We start from the raw sequence: 10354 nt of genomic DNA on the forward strand, positions 1-10354 counted from the left end.
GAAACCATAAACTTGTGTTAACAATGTTTACTGAGGTAATAAATCAAGTGAGAAGTAGTATAATTTTAGAGAGTTTTACAGACTTCTATACAACGTCTTTTTTTCTGCAACCAGAGATGTTGCCCGCTGCTGACCATTAAAACACTTCTGCATTGGCTTTGCTTTTCAGACCCATAGGTTAATGCCTGGTATACTAATCGTATAAATACTAGGTAAAGTTCAATTTTAAGTTATGTTGCTAAATATCAAAAGAAGGTCTAGTGACTATAGCTCTATAAACAGATATTAATAGCGGGGCTCATGTGCCGAGTGTTAACAGGCCGGCCACATACCAGTGTGACAGGCCTGTTTCCATGAAACAGAAAAAAAGGAGTCCTGTGATCACCTGCTGTAGGGAGGCGGGACTCTCATCCGCCTCGACAAGAGCGCTGAGAGATGGACAGATAGGAAGATGGGGGGCCGGATTCCTCGACCACAATTACACACGAGCTGCCACCTGAGATCAGATCATCACCTGCAAAGATAGACGGACATGCACGCACGCAGATTAAACCCCCACCCTTGTGTAGGGTTTACACACACACACACTACGTCTACGGAACGCAGAAACCTCAAGGATTAGACTGGATGTGCTGCAACAACAGGTACCGTGATTCAAAGCAGACCTGAAGCGTTTGCAACAAATTCGTTGGGTCTGTTTCATTCTGCTGGGAAGACACAGTTCACGCCGGGTGAGCGACGACGTCGCACAGGAGTCCGCAACTTTTGATATACCTGTATTTTGGGAATCATCCAAACTTTTCGTGATCCTCCTTTCCTAGCGAATACTTTCAAGAGAGGTTTATTTCAGATGTTGCCACCCACGAGGCCCGCCGCATCTGCTGCTGCTAGCTGGGAGACACAAGCAAAAACAAAACATAGTTGCGCAATGTACATTTTCATGCTGGTCAAAAACACACACAAACACACACACACACACACACACACACACACAAGAGCACATGGAGTCAGGAGGCAGGCATCCCCTTGTAGGCATTTTTGTGGGCAGCTGGGGTTCTTTAGTGGTCAAGGCAGACGCAGACGCAGTCAGAATCGGAGCAGCATGGAAATCGAAGGCCCTCATTAGCGGAGATGATTCAGCCCCTTTTCACAAGGCCGTGTGTGTGAGAGAGGGAGCGTGAGAGCTTCATCTGAATATTGCTCATAACGAAAAGGTTGTGACCTGCAGTAGTTGCAAACAGTTCATTTCTTTACAGCATAGGTGCCAGGACTTAATAGCACCCTCGCTGCTACCGTCGTCATGTTTTCCTCATAAAATCACTCGAAGGTTGTGACACGCTGTCCAGATTTGTAATACAGCTGCTGAAGCCCTCGAGGTCAGAGGTCGTTGAGGAGGGCTGCAGGTGACCGCAGATGTGAGTGTGCGTGTGTGTGTGTGTGTGTGTAATCACAGAGGTGTGTTTTTACTGGTAGCAGGGGTTGGGGGTCAAAGGTCATCACAGCAAATGCCAAGCAACACCGACAGTAAACTACTGTCAATGACATACATATCAGTGATGTAAAGAATAACAATTAAGAGAGGTATCAAACCCCTTTCGAAACTGTCGCCCATGAAAAGTCACTAATCCCGAGTTGCCGTGATAATAATGTGTTTTTAAGGAATTTTAGGCAGATATATAATGTATGTTTTGATAAATGAATAGGTTTTATGATATTCCGGTATTCAAGGGGCAGAGTTTAGGTATAAGGCCATTCAAATGTATGAAACAAAATGAAACCCTTAATTTAGACCTTAAAGGGGCCATAGTTCAAACCTAAACTTAAACAGCTATGCTTTTATAGGTAAATTAAAGCGTTATTATAGAATTGCCTCTTAATCTCTTAACATCTGAAATTAACAATTATGGGGAACATCACCCATTAAAGTCTACTAAATATTTGTTAATTGAGGGGTTTTAGCTCTTTTCACATTACACATAGTTTATATCAAAATACTGATTAGTACAGCTTTAAGGTTTGGTCTCGGCTTTTTGAAAACATTTAATATAATTTTTTTCTGGATTTGTCAAATATTTAAAAATAAGTATTTTCTTTTCACGTTGGTTTGAGATTAAAAGTTAATTCTTGATCTTGGAAACAGTTACTAAATGGACCTTGTGTGGGTGCACTGCTTTGTCAAATACTGTTATCAACCTTTCAAACTCAACTGAAAAACTTCAAGGACAAATTAAGAATTAATTCAGCATATTTAAAGGGATCCTTGCTTCTGGGTGTGTGTAAAATTCTAGGATGGAAATGAGACAGTATATTCGGATCAAGGAAATTCTCAAGATACTGAATCATAATTACCATCCAACGGATTGCTGGTCACGGATAATTGGCAGATGGAACTTTGGGGGAGGATCCGTCTTTTATACTTGTCCGTAGGTGTGAACCCCTTTAATTAATGTAACCCAAGGACTGACGAAAAGTAGGCCCCGTTGCCTCGGGTAACCTGAAGCCAACTCCACACAAACACACACTCCCACACCCTGCTTGCATGACCACCTGAAGCATTGTGGGATATTGGAACAGCCCCCCCATCCTCCCACGTTAAAAACTCAAGCTACTGGAGGATACACCCACTTCCTCCACATTCCTGAAGGATTTTCCATACAGAGAATAGTAAACAAACCATGCGAACAAAGAGAGACTCGGAGGGGGCGGGGCGGGGGCGGAGGGGGCGGAGGCGGCGGCGGCGGTGTACGGATAAGTTAATGTTATTTCCTTCGTGTAGTAAATCAAACTAAAGGGCGAGGAGGGGGTTCTTTTGTGAGTTGGTGGAGGTGTTTACCGTCAGCAGCGATGGTGGCAGGAATAAGAGAGGGAACAAAGGCCTGGGTGAAGGCCCGCATCACCCTCCTCATCCTCCTACTTACCTTCCCCAGCTGCCTGCGTACACACACATACAGTAAAAAAAAAAAGAAGTCCACACACTGCCTAGCACTGCATGGGAGGAGAAAGGAGCTGGCAGTGGGAGGAAGGCTTCCTTATCAGCTTTCAGCATGGGAACCTCTGTGTTGTTCACCGACTCGTGTCCAAACCTTGGCCTGAACTTGACGCTGAGGGAGTGCATGTGTGTGTGCGTGTGTGTGCAAGTAAGGAGGAGAGAGCGAGCACAGAATCTAGGAGACAGGAAGAGAAACAGTCTGTCTGTTAACTGACAAGTACAAACAGCTAGTCAGACAGTGAGCACGAGAGACAGACAGCTAAGCGGAAAGATACATTTTGTGGCATATCGCCAGTCGGGCTGATAGACCAGCTGGTTTGATCCATTGTGTTTTTTATGTGCGTGTTTGTGTAGAAGGACCTCAAGCAACTTGTAGCATTTCACCCAACAGAGCAGGTGAGTCTTTTGACTTTTCCAGGAAAAAAAAAAAGCGAATTTGTACAGTTGTCAGTCGTTTTCCTGCTGGCACACACATACAAAAACTTGGCCCCCGCAAAAACCTCCAGGCCCAAAAAAAAAGCTGGTTTCCTTCTGTAAAGGTCACTCTGCTCAGTGCTGACAGTTTCAGAGGGCACGTCACCCAGCGTCCAGAAACAATAACCCACCCCCACCCCGCGTCCAGAAACAATAACCCACCCCCACCCCGCGTCCAGAAACAATAACCCCCACCCCCACCCCCACCCCGTTCCAACATGCAAAGCAAACCGCATTACCAGTGTCACTGAGGCTGGCGCGGGATGTGTGAATAACTCACCATCTGTTATGCTATCTAGCAAGGGCCTACCAAGTGTGAGTCTTGACCCCACTGCTTGTTCTGACGAGGTCCATTATTATTATTTTCTCCTTTTGCTCAATCCCTCTGGCAGAGGCGAGCCTGTAGCCGTGGATCCTGCCCCGGCTTGCACACAGGAATGTACTATTGAGAAAGCTCTGCACCGCAAAAACCCTCCCAGTCATTCCAACCCCGTAATCAGATCCAGCCTGTCATCCCCCATCCTGTCTCCAATCTCTTTCTCTCTATCCTCAACCCCTCTCTCTCTCTAAATGACATGCACACATGCACACATGCAGAACACAAACACCCGCATACAGAACAAGCACTCAGACACCCGCACAGAATCGTGGACACCAATTTGTAGACACGTACGCTTGTCCAAACACGGCTCTGAAATTGCAGAGACTTTACACAGTGACAAGTAGCTGCAGCTCTACAGTGATTGTATACGTAGAGATGACTATGAGAGTAAACTGATGCCAAAATGGAAAAATTGGCATCAATTTACTCTCATCTAGTCATCTCCACATTTTAATTGGATTCCTGGAAGTTAAAAAGCTTTATTGTCTATTTTCTCTGTAATGCGCCGTTTACTCCCTCTGACTCACCCTGTCTGGCCGTTTATTCTCAGTGCTGGTCATTATTTCATGTATTTGGGTTCATAACATCACCCGTCTTCTCCAGGAACTGCGTCTGGATGACTGCCGCTTCCAGCGCTACTTCAGGCTAACCTGTAGTTGTATTAAAGAGCTTGGGGAGTCCGCAAACCGCTAAGATGAGAGTGTCCTCCATTTTCTTATGATTCAACAACGGCAGGACAGTGATGACGGGCGGAGTATCTCAACGCTGATTGGCTTTCGCCTCTCGCCATTAGCAAGCGCGTTAGCTTGGTTGCTAACTGGAAAAGACGTTCATGCAGTTTCTTCAAAAGACACATTTGTACAACCAGACTCTGTCATGACTGTCTGCGAACCATTCCTAACGTGTGGACTACACTGTAACAGAAGAGGTTAAATAAAACTCGTCAAAGTTGAACTCGACATAAAAGGAAGGATACATTTCACCCTTGTTAGCATTGTTATAATTGCAGTTGTGACCAGGCCATAAGAGCGAGTCACACAAAGTACAAAGTACAGTTCAGTTTACTTGCGCTACTTTACATATTCCATCCATATGAAGAAGTGCATGTGTTTGTGCATGTGTTTTGCACACAGTTGTAGATGTATCTTTTTTAATGCCAGAAGAAATGATCAGTTTACATGCCCAGTTATAGGCCTATAGTTTGCAATGAGCCTCCCTCTATCTCTAACCACCAAATCTCCTCATCTCTGTCCACCTGACTGGTCGTGATTGCTGCTGATCTTTCCCTCTTCATCTCTCCATCTCTCTCTCTCATTTCACTGAGGCGGGATGGGGAATATTTCCTTAAGCTCCCTTTTCTCTCTTCTCCTCTCAGGAAATTCTGACTGCATGGCTGTTTTGCTGGCTTTCAGTAAACTCTTGGATCCCACGCCTCTCTGAAATGAACCGCAGCTTCGATTGCACAAAATGAAGCACCACACAACCCTGGGCAACCGAAAGGTGTTTTCAATAATTACTTATTATATGTGTTTGGCGGATCAGAAACATCTGCAGCGAATTTGACTGAAGGAGCCCCAAAACAATTCTAAAATAGGACTGACGCACGCAGCCTCCGAGACACACACACACACACGCGCACACACGCTGGAGGGCAACACTGCGCCATTGTCAGTGTGGGTCTATTTGTGGGCTGTTTTTTTAGCTGGCTACAGCTGCGGAAATGAATATCAAATGTGGTTCTGCTCCCATAAATCAAAACCGTTTGCTGTGTTCTGATTTTCTTTCCCCCCGTTTAAAGTCAATTCGCAGGGGCAGTGTGCATTACACTTACACCCCAAAGCTTAACTCTTTCCTCTGACAGTCACTGAGGAGTGTTCAGGAGCTGGAGGTTAAGAAGAGGCTGGAGGGGGGGCTTGTTCCTTGTTTTGCTTGTTTTCAATGTACAGGCGTTTGAAATGTGCACCATTTATTATGTATGGCAACGGGGAGCCTGAAAGGCGTTCAGTATTGAAAAGTGTGGGAAATGTAAGGTATGATGATTACAGAAGGAATGACATATAGTGTAAAATGGCTCTTAAGTTTGCCCAGTATGAATAATAGTTTAATAGTTTAATTGTTTGGTCTTAGAAAATAGTTAACTTTATAAATGTTGGACTAATAGTGAGTGAAATGTCTTAGAATTGGGCCTGGCTTTATGGTTAATAATGCAAATATACGTTTATTAGGGTAAAGTGGGTTTATGTGAGTTTTTACCATCCAATTCTACCAAGGTGGCAGTATGAAAATGTTAGCATTGCGCTGTACTGCAAACCACGGGATGCATTAAAGGTGGATTAGACATAAACGTTGATGCTTTCGAAACCAAAACTAAGTTTCATAAATGTTTTTCATATCAGTCTGGTATCACGCTTGCAGAAATGCACCATGCCACGTGGATAATGACATATGATAACAATAACATAACACAAGTAGTGCAAATAGATAATGGCCCTTAGCAAACTTTCACGGATAACCTTACGTAACAAGTGTAACAATGTTACGTAACAAGCTTATTAAGTGCTTATTTTTGGTTTCACATAGGCGTGAAATGAACAGCGGCCTCCTTGGTGAAATTCCAGTGTTTTTTTTTGCCCCATCCAATAAAATAATTTATTGTCGTTGTTAGCCATGATGCACCACACATTTTTATTTATACTATAGTAGAAACTGTCCAACTAAGGCAAAATGATTTGCAGACAGTTAAAAATAGAAGTCCAGTGATAAATCTTTTGAGTGAACTGTGCACGGTAACCTAACCAGCTTGCCAGCTCCAACAGATTTGTGTGTCCCTCTTCAACTTTATTGGATGGAAAATATGAATTATTAATCCTGAGGACAAAATGCCAGAGGAAATAAAATCGAAGCTACTAGAGCCAAATCACTGAGAGGTTAAAGATTGATATTGCTGTGCAACTTATTGCTGTGACTTTGCCTTTTAGGTAGGCAACGGGTCTTCCGGGATCCACTGTGGTCATAACATTGTGTATGCATACTATGTGTGAGTGTGTGTGTGTGTTTCCAGGTGAGGAAGGGTGTATCACTGAAAGAGCCGGAGGTCCTGGACTCGGCTTTACGTTTGCTTTTCTGGGATTAGAAGGGATCCAATGCTGTCCAAACCTTATCCTAACCTACCGTCCGGGCCAAACCAACACACACACTCCAGATCAAGCTGTGGGACAATAGACCTGGCCGTCTGTTGGTTTAACAGGCCTGGGTGCTTGCTAAAGGGGGATTGGGGAGGCCTGCTCTGATGTCCAAAGGCCCGGGAGGGTGAGGGAGGGAGTGAAGCATTACCAAAGGGGGAATGTGTGTGTGGTTTTGTGTACATGTGTATGTTCAAGTCGGGCAGGTTGGAGCGGGGGTCATATAAGGCCGTCTATGTGAGTGTGTATGTTAGGGACAGTGGAATGTGAGGGAGCAGAGGGGGGACATGCAGCAAGGGACATCCCATTAATACCAGACCTAATCTCCACTCAGTACACACACACGCACACACACACACACACACGGTATGACAGACAGCCAGACAGAAGGAAGGGGGGTGAAGTCCATGTTTTCATTCCAAACTGAAATGGAAATGAAGAGGACATGTTTTTATTCCATTTTATATAACCAATATCACACAGTCAGAATGGATAGGAAAGACTTCAACATAACTTTTTACTTTATGTGAAAGTATTGTCTCTCTGCATTATCCTCTAAATCTCATTGTAGTCCTCAATAAGTCCCAGAAGGCTTGAATGTATTGTGTTGAAGAGGGTTAGATAGATTACTGAACAAGCCCAGGGGCCCAAATTGTAAGCCCCCCCCACCCCCTTTGGCCCTCACCTACTAAAGAGACGCGGTTCAACCAGGAAGAAACTGAACATGACCATAAAGAGTGACAAAATAACTACAAAGAGACCCCACAACACCACAAACAGACATTAAACAACCACAAAGGTACATAAAACAACCCCAAAGAGACACAAAATGACTTCCAAAAGACACAACACCACAAAGAGAAAATAATAAAGGGCCGCAACACAACCACAAAGAGACACAAAACAACCAAAAAAGAGATACAAATCAACTACAAAGATACTCAAAATGACTATAAAGAGACACAAAATGACCACAAAAAAGAGGCAACGGTGTCTTGCTTCTATATATGTACGATAGTGGTTCTTTTTGCATGTCTGGAACCAGGGGCCCATTGTCCCATATAAACAGGTAAAGCTAAAATAAGCATAAGCCTATGGTGCCCCCATTCCCCACACGACTTTGGTTACAGTGTTGTTTTTTTACTCAAGCTTCTTTGTCAACTTTGAATGCACTTCTTTTCACACAAACCCAAAATAGGAGTGATACAAAAGTGCATCAAAGGTTCATTCATATGTCTAACATTTGTATCGAGTTACTGTGGCTTAACAAAGTATTATTTCCCAAAGTCGAACTTGTGTGGATGGCCAAATAAATTCCAGATTGCACCTTTAAACTCTATTCGGTGAAAATGATTGCTTCGCCCGCACGGCGCTGTCAGGATTCATAAATTTCCCCTGAAAGCATGTTCTTTGCATGCAGCCTGATGTATTTAAGCCCCGAGTCTGGGCGACATGTGCAGGCAAGTGTCTACTTGTGCTGTACCCGTGCACACACACGCACACACACACACACAAACTGAGCCCTAAGCCCCCACAAGCCCGCCTTTAATTTATTAATATGGGCACATTTACAGCTGATGTTGAGCCATAATTGGAGGTCTCAACAGGGGTGATAATGCAGCAGTGTCAGCCCGATGCTCTGTAATTAAACTGTAAATGATCTGTTGGTGTGTGCGTGTTTGTGTGTGTGATTGTGTGAAGTGCGTTGATCTTGCTTCAAGCTTACGTATGTGTGAGAATGCATATTCCAGTCAGCATGACGGTATCTTAGCATGTACGCGTTTCTGTGTGTCTGTGTGTGTGTGTGTGTGTGTGTGTGTCTGTGTGCGTACGCGCGTGCATGTGTGGGTTCTGTTTGCGTACGCGCGCCCGAGTGTGTGTGTGTGTGTGTCTACATTAGGAAATGACAGAGCTACAGTGATGTGAAGTTCCATAGAAATGTTAGCCGGCACTCGAGCTCCTCGAGGCCGAGAATGGCAACAATAACAACCCCCTCAGCACTGGAAGGAGTGATGTCAGCCTCTCCCCTCCACACACACACAAACAACCGACACAACCTCGATCGCACAAATCAGACACTGGCACAGCATCTATACCAGCCTTCCCTAAGCCAGTTCTTACCAAACACACACACACACACACACGCAGCTTCCTATGCTTTTCTTCCTCGCGCCCTCCGCTGAATGGTTACATTCATCGCCGTCCGTAGCAAAACATAAAACACTATTAATAAAACAGCAAGGGCCTGCTGAGTGACACCTGGCTGGCCCTGCCAATGTACATGTAAGCCTGCTCCAGCAACAAGCTTTATCACAGTCAGTCCAAAGGAAGGTGTCATAAAAATACGTTAGAGTTAAAAAAATTTAAAAAAGCATTGAAAAATAAAGATCCTGGAGGGTAATTTGTGTGTAGCTGGGGGGAAGTTTCACTGCTGCTTAGGGGCACAGCATGATGGCAGCGCAACAAGTGTAACAGTATCTGCAGCCAGGTGTGAGTGCATGGTATTGCAGGTTATAAACACTAAGGGTTGTCGGCGATAGCCACTCTGTATGTAGGGCAGAGAAGAATGGTGCAATATAGAGAGCCAATGGAACAAACCAGGGAGAGAGCATAGTGAGGGGAAAGAGAAAGGCCAGGGCAGCTGTTCCCAAAGTTCCCATATTTATATAAATATACGTAGATAGATAGATAGATAGATAGATAGATAGATAGATAGATAGATAGATAGATAGATAGATAGATAGATAGATAGATTCATATTCACCAAGCTTGTATATTTTCCAAGTTTCCTTTTAGCAAAATGCTCCGAAAGAATTTGAGCTCCCACTGATTGTACATAAAATGGTTCTATTTATATATCCAGCTGAGTATCATGGCATATTGTGAGATAGTCACGGCATGCAATCTATTGGCTTTGTGTACATTGGCAACAATTGTTGTTGTTTGTTTTTTCGTGTCACTGAAAACAATGCCAATGGAAAGTCAACAAGGTGTGTTTTCGTGGTGGAACGCATCCACTTAACTATGCAATGGTCAGAGCTATAAAAGTGATATATATGTGAAGATTTTCTGTCACTGTACACAAAACTCCTCCTATGAATCGCCACCTTAACGTGGTGGAGGAGTTTGAGTGGCTCAGTGATCCTGGGAGCTATGTTGTCCGGGGCGTCAGCCCCTGGTAGGGTCTCCCAAGGCAAACAGGTCTCGGGGGAGAGCCCAGACTAAGAGCGGTTCAATAAACCCTGATGAATAGCAGCCCACGGATTGAAGTCACCTTGCCCGGACAAGGGAAACCGGGGCACCCTCCCGGAGCCAGACCCAGGAGGG

At 44.4% G+C, this 10354-nt stretch overlaps 1 long non-coding RNA gene across 1 annotated transcript; it reads right to left on the minus strand.

The window, feature by feature from the left end:
* Positions 1-412: 412 nt before the first annotated feature.
* LOC117744255 lies at positions 413-2465 on the minus strand. Its single transcript, XR_004611174.1, has 3 exons — positions 2350-2465; positions 666-891; positions 413-514 (listed from the first exon to the last, which is right to left on the minus strand). It is a non-coding gene; the product is annotated as an uncharacterized LOC117744255 (long non-coding RNA).
* Between the last annotated feature and the right edge of the window lie 7889 nt (positions 2466-10354).

Source organism: Cyclopterus lumpus, chromosome 15, assembly GCF_009769545.1.
Source record: "Cyclopterus lumpus isolate fCycLum1 chromosome 15, fCycLum1.pri, whole genome shotgun sequence".
NCBI classification, from domain to species: Eukaryota; Metazoa; Chordata; class Actinopteri; order Perciformes; family Cyclopteridae; genus Cyclopterus; species Cyclopterus lumpus.